This window comes from Salvelinus sp. IW2-2015, linkage group LG3, assembly GCF_002910315.2.
Source record: "Salvelinus sp. IW2-2015 linkage group LG3, ASM291031v2, whole genome shotgun sequence".
Taxonomy (NCBI): Eukaryota; Metazoa; Chordata; class Actinopteri; order Salmoniformes; family Salmonidae; genus Salvelinus; species Salvelinus sp. IW2-2015.
Window position 1 is genome coordinate 1,629,284 of NC_036840.1, and position 13,950 is coordinate 1,643,233.

A 13,950-nucleotide genomic window follows, 5' to 3' on the forward strand; every position below is an offset into this window, starting at 1 on the left:
GGCTGTTACCAAGGCTCTGTTTATTTAATAGCTACTGCGTATACAGGCAACTCTATACGTTGTGCGCACTCTTAATAACTTAACCTGGATCAGTTTGTTATGTTACACAGTGGTGTGACTGCCATGACTAGGTAAATAAAGGCTTGGCTACCCTGTCCGTTCTTTAACCCCTCCCCTTCTCTATTTAACCCCTCCCTTCCTCACTGTAACCCCTCCCCTACTCTATTTAATCCCTCCTTCTCTCTTTAACCCCTCCCTTTGTCTTTTTAACCCCTCTCTTTAACTCCTCCTCTCTCTCTTTCTTCCACTCCCACTTTCACCCACTCTGCTCTCCACTACTCTCTCACGCCCTTCATTAATCACTTTATGTGTTACAGTTGCAGTCAAATATATTGGCACCCTTGCACTTTACACTGATGTGCAATGGAGCAGAATGTTACGTTTTGTCTTTTAGAAAGTGGTTAAATGGCTATTTTTACCCTGCAGGCATCTGAAATGTACCACTGGTGAGATAAGTTACACATAGATGAGAATCACTTACATCCAACCAAATTCATTCAAATTTTTTATAGTTTAGTCCAGGCCAATTTATGACTCCTTTTTTTTCTTCTTGGCCCTGTGCAGTTGCATATCAAACAAATACATATAGTATGCGAAATACATAAAAATCAACTTGTTTTAAAAGAAATTGTGAATTGTGCAAGGGTGCAAGGGTGCCCATTTATTTAACCACAGCTATTTTTCTTATACCTCATCCCTCCATATCCATCTCATCCAATTTGTCTATCCTCTTTTCCAATGTCCCTCTCCATCCCCCTCTTCCTCCTCTTCACTTTAACTTTAGACATTCTTACCCTATGTGCCTATTTATTTTCTTTACCCCTAAAGTTTCTCTCCCTCTCTCTACCTTCATTTCTGCTCACTCCTTCCCCTCCCTCCCTCAGATCATTATTTTATGAGGATTAACTGTCCTGCACGGTGGGGAGAATTCCAGGAAAACTGTCACCTTTAATAATCCAGTGTCCATGTTTGAGATGACCTCGGTCAGATCGCTTAGTCCTGCCACCCTCGTGTGGCCTGCATTAGGAACATACCGTATGTAAGGGAAACGTCTGGGTCGTATTCACTAGGCGGCAAGTGGAAGAAAACGGACTGAAACAGGGAGGCACTAACCTAAACTTGTCCAATAAAAAACGTTAGTTTTCATTGCAAACCGTGTTCCGTTGCGATGCGTTTTGCTACGGTTTGCACTAATGACCCTGATGTACATAATCACAGACTAACTGGAGCAGTTCAGTTTCTCCCACTTCTGTTAACGTTTACACAAAGGTTGAACGTCGGATGTAGGGTTGTGTGACAGCGATTATTTGTTTGAGTTTGGACAACTTGTCACGTTCTGACCATAGTTCTTGTGTGTTGTGCTTGTTTAGTGTTGGTCAGGACGTGAGCTGGGTGGGCATTCTATGTTGTGTGTCTAGTTTGTCTGTTTCTATGTTTGGCCTAATATGGTTCTCAATCAGAGGCAGATGTTTTGTGTTGTCTCTGATTGGGAATCATATATAGGTGGCTTGTTTTGTGTTGGGATTTTGTGGGTGGTTGTTTCCTGTATCTGTGTTTTCTCTGCACCAGATAGGGCTGTTTTGGTTTGCCACGTTTTTGTTATTTTGTAAGTGTTATAAGTTTTCACATTTTCGTTTGTAATTAAACATGTTGAACACGAGCTACGCTGCGTCTTGGTCCGATCCCTGTTACACCCTCTCTTCTCGTGAAGAGAGGGAAGGCTGCCGTTACACAACTGTTGTGATGACAGCCTGTCTCTCTAGTTCTGTTAGCGATAACTGCTGAAACGTTTTGATCAGCTATTATAGAGATATCAGTGATGATCAGTTATTTTAGATATAACGGTTGAAATGTTATCATTAGCTTTTAGAGATATCAGTTATTATGATCAGCTATTTTAGTTACTTATAGCCTATACTGTACATGATAAGCTATTTCCGTATACCCCGTTTTATCTGTTTTGGTGGAGTTCAATGGTTTACTGCTCCTACGTCCTTTACTGGAAGTTGTTGTGTCATACACAAGTGGTGGTCAAGACCCTGTAAATGGCGACACGGTGAGAGAAGCGGCCGCTTGGTGTGAGAGAGCAACCTTTGACCACCACCTCGGCTCAGAATGACCGTGATTCTGACCTCTCAGGAACCCTTGTTACCTGGTCAACATGTGATTGACAAATGGTCTAACCACAGAGACACAGGCCAAGGCGTAATGAGAGCCCATAGGCATTTTCCCATCACTGGGCTAAAAACAACCCTGAGAGCACTTCCATGACTATAGGCTACAGATATGTAGAAATTAAGTATTATTTGTGTATGAAAATGTAATGTGATGACATTGCCTCCAATGTTTACTGTTGACTGTTGCTAAATGAGTCTCACATGCATCAGACTCTGGAGGTCAAGGCAAACAAACCGGCTTGCTTTAAATGTTTCTAAATTTAAGTACAACTAAAATGTAACTGTGAATGAAGCAGGTTTGGGCAATGGCCTTGGAAACTAGGCTAGTTGGCCAATTCAATGCCACAGTCTTGACACATACAGTATTGTATGTAGGCAGCGTCTGTCTAAAATGTTAGTATACCAGTTGATGGTCACAGTATGATCCTAATGTACCAGGACAGAATGTATAGCACCAGGACAGAAAGTCTTCACGTGCAGATAATGGCCTTAATATATATACTGATGGACTGGATGTCCTAAGTATTAAAAGGACCTCGAATCCTGAAGTTGATCTCCCCTAAGTCCATCACAGGAGCATTCTTCAAGTGGTGCCTGTATGTGCCCCTTTTTGTCACAAACAGGAAATAGATTCATCACGGCATGTTCAGGCTTTGAAAGCCACTGAAAATGATGCAACATGGGTTTAATTGGGTTTTTATTGTGGAATCCCGTTTATTGCTTCCTGTTGATAAGATACACAGCTTTGATCATTTCTGAGTCGCTGGTGTTATAGCCCTGAAAGAACGTGAGCATTCCCCAACGACATTCCAAACACAGTGATAAGCCATCTCATGCAGCAGATTGCTCCCACCTAAATCATTTGTTCAGTCCAAAGGTCCTGCTGTAGGATTGAAAGAAACCCTTGGCCACAGAATGGTCTTCGAGACACTTTTCAGACCACTATGTACAGTACACTTTGTTGTTATGATGTGGCAGGACAATAGTCTTTGACAGTACATCCTGTGACCATCTCATACCATGGAAATGGATTGTATTTGCATGATCCTGCCAGCTCTTAGGAGAGAAAGAGCACTGTCCCAAAAGGAAGTATCTATTTAGGTAATTCCCATTGTCTGACAGACTAGCGCTGGATAGGAGTGACGCCACCTACCGGAAGAAAGTTTACTTTTTTTTTTACAGTGCATACATTTTTGTACTGGTCCCCCATAAGAATCAAACCCACAGTCCTGGCATTGAATGTGCCATGCTCTACCAACTGAGCCACACGGAACCATAATGGGTCATTCCTAAAAGTAGAGCTTTTCAAGCCAATCGCTCTACTTTTTAGACTTACTTTATCAATAGCTACATTATCTGAGGTAAAAATCAATGATTGGATTGGTATCAGGATGCCGGACATGAGTTGACAAACTTTATCTGAAAAGTGCTCGTTAGCTAACCGTATCTTTCAGGTGTGAACTTCAAAAGCTGTTCACTTCTTATTTGGTGGCACTGTTTGTTTTTTGGGAGGTATGCAACAGCAAATGTTTTCAAAAAGTAAACGCAGAGTCATCCGGAGTTCCGATAAAGTGGCCATTGATATTCTCTCCAGGTGTAAACCTGAGAGCACCGGAGGGAAATGACTGTGCAGGAAATAAATGAGACTAGAGACATACAATGAGAGGCGTTTACACCGCTAAATAAACGGACATTTTTGGGCACACATTCTCTCCTTCTTTATAGCCATTATGTGTCGATCATAGGTGATCCTCGACCAATAATTAGGTTATTGCATGTTTTTCCTTGACATAATGCTGATAGCTAGTGTGTTTAGACTGATATGTTCATTATGGTTATGCAGGCTGAAGGGGAATGTTAATGCCAATAGGGAGGATTGATAGCATTGTGCTCTTTCACAGGATATGCAATGCTTGGTGCTGCCACATGGATCTTCCAGGGAAGTAGCAGTAAAGCAACTAGATGACAGCGGAACCAGGCCTATCTCTATATAATGCTGTGGACGGAACCATGATGTTATAACATGAGGGTAACCTGTTTGTTGTGTTCCCAGACGCTACCGATTACTGTCCACTGTGCCAACCTCTAAGGAATGGCACTGTCGTGTCTTTGGCTATGCCGGATTAAGTGATATGACATGCTATTCTATAAAATCATTTCTCTGTAATTAATATGACCTGATTAAGCTAATCATGTAAAAGTAATTAACTAGAAAGTCGGGGCACCACGAAAGAATGTTTATAGAGCTGTTATCTTTCGAATAAACTCTTAAAGACATGGTAATCTTTTATATCAATAGCAGTCAATATTTAATCGTCGCCTTATTCAGTCTCATCTGAAAGTTGTAAATTCTTGGTTATCTTCACGAACCCTGGCTAACAAGTTGAATCAGCAATACAAAATTTGGTTTTACAAATTATGTCATAAAGGAAAACGTCCCTAGCGGACGGAACAGATATGACAGCTGGTTACACAAAGAAAGGGGGTTGGGTTTTGAATGAAAGAGCGGGAAGACTAAGGAACAAAAACGTTTTGTGTCTCTATCGGGCCGTAGGCAGCTATGCTATCGTAAATACAGTATCTTATGCATTCTAAATAACCGCCCAATCGGAAAGGAAAATGCAATAAATATTTACTCTGAGCTGTGCTTCGTTAGATTGGTCGTAGATAGAAGGCCGGGTTGCCCAGCAGGGATCTCTTGTCCTCTGAAGAATCACTTCTGGAGTGAATAAGAGTTCAAAGCTCATACCAAGTTGGCATACTTTTTTTCTTTTTAAATTTTATCCCCTTTTCTCCCCAATTTTCATGGTATCCAATCGCTAGTAATTACTATCTTGTCTCATCGCTACAACTCCCGTACGGGCTCAGGAGAGACGAAGGTCGAAAGCCATGCGTCCTCCGAAGCACAACCCAACCAAGCCGCACTGCTTCTTAACACAGCGCGCCTCCAACCCAGAAGCCAGCCACACCAATGTGTCGGAGGAAACACCGTGCACCTGGCCCCCTTGGTTAGCGCGCACTGCACCTGGCCTGCCACAGGAGTCGCTGGAGCGCAATGAGACAAGGATATCCCTACCGGCCAAACCCTCCCTAACCCGGACGACACTAGGCCAATTGTGCGTCGCCCCACGGACCTCCCGGTCACGGCCGGCGGCGACAGAGCCTGGGCGCGAACCCAGAGACTCTGGTGGCGCAGCTAGCACTGCGATGCAGTGCCCTAGACCACTGCGCCACCCGGGAGGCCAAGTTGCCATGCTTTTAAGCTTGTGCTATATTCTGGCTGGTATAGTCGAAATTCATCCTTTCGGCGTGTCGATCGTCACCTTCACATTGAACACGATGCTAATTTTGTTAGGTTATTATCTGAGCCCTTTAAACGTAGGTCCGTCGTCCTCACGTCCTCGGAACAGAAGTTGGATTTTCATCAACGGGCTTATATCGGGGTGAAGAGAAGGGCGTTTCATAGTTTACTTGGGCGGTGCCTCTGAGTGAGCAGAGTTTCTCTATGACAAACCGTTCTCTCATTTAAGAAGCTAAAATTACATTTAATCTTTTCACAAATAGTTTCATATTTAAACATTTAATTGCACAACAATTCCATGTGAATCTGATAACTAGAATGTGTCGACTTTCCAAGATACAGTTTATGTCATCCTGTCATTAGTAGTAATGTCTATGACAACAACTGATCTGAGATCATATTCATTAAGTACCAACGCATATTTTACCGAAATATGGTTCCGTTTCCCACCTTTTGATGTTACCAGACTCTCTATGTTACAAAGGCTTTACAAGAGTCAACTCTATAAAGTAGAGAGAGAAAGGGGGAAAGGTATTTATGGGGGTCATAAACCTCCCCCAACATGCTAACGTCATGACAGCACCAAAAGGGAAACATTTTAAGATATACTTGACTTTTCATCTTTACCCTCTACTGTCATTTAAGTAACTGAATCCATCTTTGAAAGTAGCTAAAGTTTTAGCTTTTTGGGGAGGGAAAACTGCAGGTAGGCAGGGTACCCTAGTGGTTAGAGCGTTGGGCTAGTAACCGAAAAGTTGTAAGTTCAAATCCACGAGCTGACAAGGTACAAATCTGTCGTTCTGCCCCTGAACAAGGCAGTTAACCCACTGTTCCTAGGCTGTCATTGAAAATAAGAATATGTTCTTAACTGATTTGCCTAGTTAAATAAAGATATAATAATACAATTTAAAAAGAATACTTGCTAGGTCATGCTTGAACACATTTTTGGAGACAACATTCTGACAGTCAATATGTTGTTGTGAGAAAAACGATCCAAATACTTATGATGACAGGTAAGTTTGTGTGTGAACAAGTTCCTATTTTCCTACAGCACATACCAAGAACTTGAGTGAATGTGCGTGCCTATGTAATAATGAGACTGCACAAATAAACTGTTTCTACCTCCTGCACAGCGGCAGAGATCACTGGCAGTGTGTATCAGTATCTCATATGCTCTATCTCAGTGGGTGGGTGAACGGACACCGTAGACTTATATAATCAACGTTGGACAGAAACAGACAGTCAGAGAGCCAGGCGGCCATGGGGCCTGAGGAAGAAGCGACTGAGAGGAGAGAAAGCTCCAGGTTTTCATGGGTCCCTGACCCCTATCAGATTCCACAGCCTCTCCTGACCCTTCCATAACTGTGCCGACGGGCCCCTTGCCACCTGGTAACCCACCTCTACTTTCTCACCCCTCCAGAGGTTCACGCAACTCAAGTCAACCCAGTTCTCTTGGCTCGTCTTGGTTTTTGAGGCACTTGATGGTCGTTGCAATCGGTACTCTTTGGTTCTTCCAGACTATGTTCCGACTTTCATAGTCTTCCTCAAGGCAGGACATGAATAGTCACGTATGGTATCCTCCATTTTGAACTAATAGCTACAGTATCACTACCAAGTCTGCAAATGCTGCTGGAATCGATAGGACTCAATAATAATAATTTATGACTGAACAGCATTAGAAGTGCAGTTTTAGAATGAACCCCCAAGTAAAGAAACAATCATGAAATTCCAAACAAAACTCTTATCAAAGTGTMGTCCACTGTAGAAGTTCAAAGATGCTAGCTATGGTAAGCCATGAAAGTGCATAGTCACAGTCCTCTTTTTTTTTAAACTCCTGGGCCCTTTTGTCAATTACATTTCTGCATAGAATTTTACTGTATCGTGCTTATCAGTCTTTCTACAATAAAATGGAAAAAAGAAGTGGATAACGTAGCTTGTATTAGAGRTTACTAGAGTTTAAATATGGCTGAAAGTGGGTTTAGGTCCCATCTGGCATGTGGAAAGGAGGCGGGGTGGAGTGTCTGTGTGTGTCAGGAGCTCCTAGTGTGATGGCCTTGTGAGTAAAGTCCACAGAATCTCCTCTTGAAAACCATGAAGGTCAGAAACCAAAGAGAAGAAGAAACAACAAAGATGGGAACATGTCTTATATGGGTCAACCTGAAGACACTAGGAGGTTGAAATGGTCTACACTGGGAGGTTGAAACGGTCTACACTGGGAGGTTCAAGCAGTATACACTGGGAGGTTGAAATGGTCTACACTGGGGGGTTCAAGCAGTATACACTGGGAGGTTCAAGCAGTCTACACTGGGGGATTCAATCAGTCTACACTGGGAGGTTTAAACAGTTTACACTGGGAGGTTCAAACAGTTTACACTGGGAGATTCAATCAGTCTACACTGGGAAGTTACAACAGTCTACACTGGGAGGTTCAAACAGTCTACACTGGGAGGTTCAAACAGTCTACACTAGGAGGTTCAATCAGTCTACACTGGGAGGTTCAAACAGTCTACACTAGGAGGTTCAAACAGTCTACACTGGGAGGTTCAAACAGTCTACACTGGGAGGTTCAAACAGTCTACACTGGGAGGTTCAAATAGTCTACACTGGGAGATTCAAACAGTCTACACTGGGAGATTCCAACAGTCTACACTGGGAGGTTCAACAGTTTACACTGGGAGGTTCAAACAGTCTACACTGGGAGGTTCAAACAGTCTACACTAGGAGGTTCAAACCTACAATACATTCACACCACTCTCTAAGTAGGTCATTTTGGAATTATGACGGATATACTATCAGCATCATGTCATGAATCTGCCTCCATGTTTTATGTAGGAAGTTGATGATCATATTTTTAGGATGCAATTCACATTACTATGATTATTATTGGCCATTTACATTTCTTCACGTTTCTCAACAATAAAACATTAAATTGTCTTTTTTGTCACAATCCATCACCCACGTCACACAATTACTTTAACATTCATCATTAGAACTGTTGTGCAAACCACAAAACAACCTTTTAAATGTTTTTTGTTCATATTTTGGAAGCAAAGTGAGCCCTTAAATCAATGATAGACAGGAAATGAATCCGACATGCCAATGTTCAGCTCTAGTAACACACCCACACAACTAACCCATGTCGGCTTGTCAACACGTCTTTTCCAAGAAAAGCTTGTCTGCACTAAAGGATTTTACTGCTCAAATAAAATAAAAGAGTTGTTCAACAAAAAAATGACATGTAAGCAATGAGAGAACAGGAAGTGTTGTGGATAGAAATGTGTTCAGAAGTGGTTTGAAACTAACCCCAGACTAATGTGGTGCTGTTTTCTTTCTGTCTGATGTGGTTAAACACTGTCTGACTCTGTTGAAGAAAAGAGCACTAACCATTTGCAATGAGGAACTATTGGTCTATTAGTTGTAGAAATTGTAGTAGTCCGGTCTGCTATTTACGCCACCATTTTAGCCACTGTTTCAGGCAACATTTCAGCCACAATGAAAAATGTGCTTGATTAACATCACAACACCACATTTCCTTCCCCTTCCCAGAAGACACTTCTTACAGTTCTTCCTGAGAACATGTTTTTTTATCTTCTCCAATGCTGATGCTATGTCAGACAGGAAGTTGTGTCATAATGCCCACCTCATATATGTCCCCATCTCCACAGGAAATGGTCATGGAGATGGTATTTCATAGTACTTCCGGCATGGTGCACTGCGACAATGCCGTTGAGTAAAGAGACCAAAATCATGCAACAACGACTGGAAGACAGAAACGTTGACTGCCGTTGCTGTGGCAGAGGAAAAAAGTGCAGTCATTTGTAAGTAGGCCTAGTCTGCATGTCTGTCTGTCTGTCTGTCTGTTATTGAGTCTCATTGTCAGTGGTGTAGTGGTGCTTGGAGAAGTGGGTATACTCTAATTTTGCCCAACATTTTCCTATAGTTGTTTAATGTTTTCACTATCAAAATTACACTTTTTAATGGAAAAACTTCAGAAATTTGAAGTTTGAAGTCTATAACCGGCTACTGATGTCTTTCAATTCTGTGAGCTGCTCCATGCGTCAACAACCAGTTGAGAGCTATGTGCTCTTGTTGCCTGATATTCTGCTAAAACTAGCTATGTGTGCAGTGTGAATGTGAATAGCCTATATTCACATACTTTGCGATTGTGTAGGCTACTTTGTGCATGATTTCGCAATTGTACTACATAATTGATATGGCGTTTACCTTCACTATACTACTTTGATACGCATCAGTGCGGATTAAGAAGTAATATGCAATTCCCACTGAAAAGAAAGTGGGTATACGTCGTATAGCCCCCACTACACCAATGCTCATCGTAAATCTGTCTCTCTGTCTCTCTGTCTTACCCCACCTAAAGACATCGTGTCCCAGCGTGGGCTGCAGAGAATGTTGTGACTGACGTGCCCTGATTAGTGTGTGTGTACATGTGTGTGTATGCGCTTGTGTGAGTGTATGTATGTGTGTCTGGCCACCTTTCCCGCTCCTGATCCCCTTAATCCTCTCAGCCACCATGGCTCAAACAGCCCAACCCCCCCCCCCCCCTCGCCCCTCCCTCCACCCCTCCATCCCATCACATCACACACTGTGCAGAGATGTCAGCAGGTTCACTGCGATGCAGGCGGGCGATCCCATCCCAGGAAATCTTCATGGAAAGTTTCGAAGAGCCTTAGAGGGAGTGGCCTACCCTTACCCAGGCCCTCGGGCAGTGATCCCCCCCATTTGCGCTGCTGTTTATAAAGAATGCACCTCTAAACCACTTTCCCACCACTAAGAGGATTACCAAGGTAAGCTTCATATCAAAAGATGCTATGGCCGATCTAGCCGCTGGGAGGCTGAATTTAATTATTATTGTAGAAGATTGATGTCAGACTTTTCAGACTGGACATGGACGCCACTGTCCTGTACTGTGACGAAAACCTAATGTATGTCCACGTGAGGGTCAAGACCATGTTGCAAACCATGCCAGTCCACAAACGTAACTGATACTGTAGTAACCACTGTAAAGACTTTAGCCTGCATAAGTATACCTTTTCAAATCACCTAGTTAAGGTCACATGCTGGGAGAGATAAGATGGGTGGAAGCAAATTACAGCTATTAGCTAGAAATTGGACAGGATGGAAATGAATATTGAATATAGGATGCTTAGCTTGGAGTCAATAGTCAAAAAGTCTAAATGTGTTCTATAATGTCCATGACCTAATGTACAGACCATAACATTATAAATATACTACACATTGTTTTTAAAACACTGTATTGCTGTTAAGTATCAACAACCAGTTGATGGTCCATTCTGTAAAATAAAACTTTTCCACTGCGTCAAATGATTCTGCCTTCTTTTAGCCGTCATCCCACATGACGGAAAGTAGTGTTGGTGTTGTGGGTCCCCTCATGCTTTGGTTTCCACTCTTTGTGATGGTGTTGATGTAGGCAATGTTTACGCACTGTCTCCTGGCCGGCACAGACATCATGTACGATCAGGATCAACTGCTGTGTGTGTGTGTTTCTGTGGTGTGTGTGTGTGTGGTGTGTGTGTGTGTGTGTGTGTGGTGTGTGTTGTGTGTGTGTGTGTTGTGTGTGTGGTGTGTGGTGTGTGTGTGTGTGTGTGTGTGTGGGATACCAAAACAAAACTCACTTCCTCTTTGGCGACATGTTTGTCTTTCAGTCTGATGGCTACTAGCCCTTTGTGTCTCCAATGTGGAATGGCACTCACTAACCTATTTTCTCCCTCTAAACATGACAAACTTGAAAAAACGGTGTTCAAGGTAGTACATCCTAAATGCCCAACATCACCTCATCCCTGAAATGTACATGTTTTGGAAAGCATTGCTTCGGTCATCTGCAAATTAAATCAATGCTATGTCTGTTGTAGAAAAGGAATACAATCCCATAAAAAAAATTGTTTTTTAAATATGAACATTTTCAATTTCGATTTCAAAGGATAAGTTACGTAACAATTTGAGCTTCTACTTTTTTCACTTTTCCAGAAACAAGTCTCTCACCGTTGCCGCTTGCTATAGACCACCTTCTGCCCCCAGCTGTGCCCTGGACACCATATGTAAATTGATTGTCCCCCATCTATCTTCAGAGCTTGACCTGTTGTTAGGTGACCTAAACTGGGACATCCTTAACACCCCAACCATCCTACAATCTAAGCTTGATGCCCTCAATCTCACACAAATTATCAATGAACCTACCAAGTATACATTCTGTATACTTCTGACCCTTCTTTGGACACCGTGTTAACTATCCTCCAGACGAGCTTCAATGCCATGCAACTCGCGTTCCGTGGCCTCCAACTGCTCTTAAATGCAAGTAAAACTAAATGCATGCTCTTCAACCGATTGCTGCCCGCACCTGCCCGCCCGCCCAGCATCACTACTCTGGACGGTTCTGACTTAGAATATGTGGACAACTACAAATACCTAGGTGTCTGGTTAGACTGTAAACTCTCCTTCCAGACTCACATTAAGCATCTCCAATCCAAAATTAAATCTAGAATTGGCTTCCTATTTTGCAAAAAAAGCATCCTTCACTTTGCTAGGCAAAGCCCCACCTTATCTCAGCTCACTGGTCACCATAGCAGCACCCACCCGTAGCACGCGCTCCAGCAGGTATATTTCACTGGTCACCCCCAAAGCCAATTCCTCCTTTGGCTGCCTTTCCTTCCAGTTCTCTGCTGCCAATGACTGGAATGAATTGCAAAAATCACTGAAGCTGGAGACCCATATCTCCCTCACTAACTTTAAGCACCAGCTGTCAGAGCAGCTCACAGATCACTGCCCCTGTACATAGCCCATCTGTAAATAGCCCATCCAACTACCTCATCCACATACTGTTATTTATTTTATTTATTTTGCTCCTTTGCACCCCAGTATCTCTACTTCCACACTCATCTTCTGCACATCTATCACTCCTGTGTTTAATTGCTATATTGTAATTATTTCGTCACTATGGCCTATTTATTGCCTTACCTCCCTTATCCTACCTCATTTGCACATACTGTATGTAGACTTTTTCTATTGTATTATTGACTGTATGTTTGTTTTTTCCACGTGTAACTCTGTGTTGTTGTTTGTGTCGCACTGCTTTCCTTTTTCTTGGCCAGGTCGCAGTTGTAAATGAGAACTTGTTCTCAACTAGCCTACCTGGTTAAATGAAGGTGAAATAAATACAAATAAAAAACATAGATTGATTACTAGATATGAACTCAGCATTTACTTTTGAGTCATTTTGTCTCATCTTTCAGCTAACTGTTCAGTAAAGATCTGTTACAATCTGTTTCCCTGGCTTTAATTACTTTTGAGATAGCTCATGGGATGACGTCATCAGTTTCCACAGAATCTGTCACTAATGTGGCTGCCACCAACAATTATATTCTTTCACTGCGGTGTCCAGTTGCAGGCTTGAGTCATGGTTCATACTGCCTTACAAGGAACAGTCTCCTACCATTAGGACCACTGAGAATGCATTTGAATATATCAAACTCAAATCGCAAATGTTTATGAGTAACTTACTTGGCATGTACTGCATGTTGTAAGCTTTAGTTTTAGAAAAGCAATATCATTTCATTTGATATGGCACATGACCTTTTGCTTTTTAAGGCAACTTGAAAACAAAACAAAACTCATATCCATTAAAATAATTATTTACAAACCATTGTGCAACATCATAGATAAGGTCAAGACATGGTTTTACAGAAAAGTTTCCTTTCCACTGCAGTGGGTCTTTAAAGAGCAGGAGTGTCTGTGTGGTGTGTGGTCTAAATGGCCAGACCATGAGACTATTGTTGCCATTGTCCTTAAATGGACTCCAAGACTGACTAGGGCAGTGTTTTTTTCAGAGGAACCCCTGGACTAGATAGAACATGACAACAGAAAAATCAAGAGCATGTGACCTCACACTGAAGGGTACATTCCAGTGTCCTCAAAGGCAATAGCGGTCTCATTGGTCAGCTTAATTAAAGGTGCAAAATACAGGAATTGCTGCTGGTTGCTAAAATTCTAATAGTTTGCCTAATTTCAGTTTATGTGACAAAACAAGCAAGTATAGCGTAGAGAGTCATTGTACCATCTGTGAAATATATTTTCCATAACCAAAAACATTGCATTTTTAGCTGTTTGAAGCTGTTGTACAAAACCGAAAGTAAAAGACGCAAAAATGGGAAGCATAGGAATAGCACACATAGAACATATCTGACACCTCTTTTACCTGCTTTCAATGAGAATGGCAAATCTATAATTCACATTTCTATGTGAATTTGGTCAGGTCGCCCTAAAAGTTACATATTGCAGCATTAAGTAGATAAAAAACTGTCTTTGAACCGTTGTGCAGTGTAAAGGAACCTCAGCTGCTCTCAGTTGCTCTACCAACTATGTGGTAGCGTCCTCAGT